The sequence below is a fragment of the Merops nubicus genome, unplaced genomic scaffold (assembly GCF_000691845.1).
Source record: "Merops nubicus isolate BGI_N331 unplaced genomic scaffold, ASM69184v1 scaffold1347, whole genome shotgun sequence".
NCBI lineage: Eukaryota > Metazoa > Chordata > Aves > Coraciiformes > Meropidae > Merops > Merops nubicus.
The window spans coordinates 1-1,944 of record NW_008622098.1 but is presented as its reverse complement, the minus strand read 5'-3'; the positions used below and the strand labels follow the sequence as shown (position 1 = coordinate 1,944).

Below are 1,944 nucleotides of genomic sequence, written 5' to 3'. Positions count from 1 at the left end.
GTCATCGGCAGACTCGCTGAGGGTGCCTCCATCCCACCGCCCATGTCACTGACACAGCTGTTGACCAGCACCAGTCCCAATATCAACCACTGTGGAAAGCCACTTGTCACTGGTTTCCATTTAGGCATCAAGCCATTGACAACAACTCTGAGTGCAACCATCCAGCTAATTCTTTATCCACTGAATGGTCTATTCATCAAATCTATGTCTCTCCTGTTTAGAGAAACACCAAACCCACAACCCAAAACACCACAGTTTTGACTTTTGACTCTCACACACCACAGGTTGTCTCCTGTGGTCATTCAGTTTTTTTTCAAAATCCTTTCCACATCTTCCAGAACTTTTTTTTTTTCCCCCCACCCTGTGTGTGTGCTGCAGGGCCAGAGGTGGTGACAGCAGCTGGCACTTGAGTTCTGTTAGAGACAGTTAATGCTGGCAGTTTGGGAAGAACACTAATCCTGATGTAGTTTCTCCATCACTGAATTTCTCTTATCCAGTCCCCCTCTGAACTGATAAACTTTAACACTCCCAGCATCCTTTAACAAGTCCACATCTACTAACTCTTGTGTGAGGAATCACATCTGTCTGTTCTGACCATGACTTCTGCAAGCTTAATGCAACACTCCCCAATTCTTCTTAGTAGAGACAATGAAACAAGCAATTCCCACTTGCTCAATGTAACTCAATTTTACAGACCTCTGTCCTATCTCCCTACATTGCCCCCATTCTGAACAAAGGAGTTCTAACCTTTTCCCAGTATTTTCATTTCAGTCAAGGCAAACACCTTACCTTTTTAAGTTTCTGATACCTTTCCTCTGGAGTGTCCAAGCCATTGGTCAATGCACTAACAGAAGGCCCATCGCTGATCCCTGAGAAAGCAGAACATACTTTGCTACAGGTAAGCTTTTCAAAGTTAGCCACAGTAAAGAAAGGCAACAGCCAGTAATTTAACAAAAACACTTTCACCTCAAGTACATGTTAAAGATTATTTCAGTTGAGAAAGACCTACTGCATGCAACTATGAACGTTAGCATAAAACCCAGCCAGTTCAATGGTAGTGTTCTAGCAGAAAAGCTCTGCTGCTCTGTTTCCTACTCAATGTGATAGGAACATGAAAGAACCATCAGTAGCATGACGCTGATGGGTCTTTGCGACACAATGCACAGTCGAGCTCAAACTACAAGTGAAGAGTGTGATCCATATTTATTGAGTGACTTAGTCACCTTAAGCAATACACAAAAACAACCACCTTTCCATTAGCAACACACTTAACAGAAACTAATCTTGATCGCATTTATGTTTCATGGTTGATTTAACTCAGAATCTCAAAGCTAAGACACTTACTAAGGCATCTCTTCAATACATAGACCCTTTGGGTTTTACAAATGTCAGTGTTGTTAAGTGGTGCTGCTTTTCCCTGTCCAAAAACTTGCAGGGCCTCCCTTATTTATCCTAATCTCTTGCTTTCATAACATGCATAAAATTTATTTTTTTTTTCTCCTGAGCTGCAGCTAAAAACCAATTAAAATGCTAGAAGATTACTGTGGGGAGAGATTAGAAGCAGCATGCGTATGACATGTATCTTTACTTGACCAAAGCTTTGCTATTGCACATACATTTTATGGTAGCCTCAGCTTTTCCAGGCTGACACCGAGATAGGTTAGATGAGCAAACCTGCACACCTAGGACCCCACAGAGGTACTGTCAGGAGTTCAAAATCAGAAAACACACACGACTGTACCTGAAAACTCTCCATCAATGGCCAGGAAGTCAGATTCTTCAATAGCTTCATATACTTTGTTTAGGTTATCCTTAAAATCTGCAGGTAAAGAAGTAAAACACACCTGAGACTAGAAAGGACTTTCTAGACTTTCTAGTGTAGCCCGCCGGGCCTCAGGCGGGCAGAGACGGCCCGCGTTTGCCAGCGAGCCGGGCTCCGGGGCC

At 43.0% G+C, this 1,944-nt stretch overlaps 1 protein-coding gene across 1 annotated transcript in view; it reads right to left on the bottom strand.

Annotated features, from left to right (window-relative positions):
- The window catches only part of PARN (poly(A)-specific ribonuclease), a 57,420-nt gene extending 55,603 nt beyond the window's left edge, over positions 1-1,817 (bottom strand). Inside the window, exons 1-2 of the mRNA XM_008944648.1 lie at positions 1,742-1,817; positions 790-869 (exon numbers count right to left, since the gene is read on the bottom strand). The gene's annotated coding sequence lies outside the window, so the exon portion shown is untranslated. The remainder of the gene's footprint in view (positions 1-789; positions 870-1,741) is intronic.
- Between the last annotated feature and the right edge of the window lie 127 nt (positions 1,818-1,944).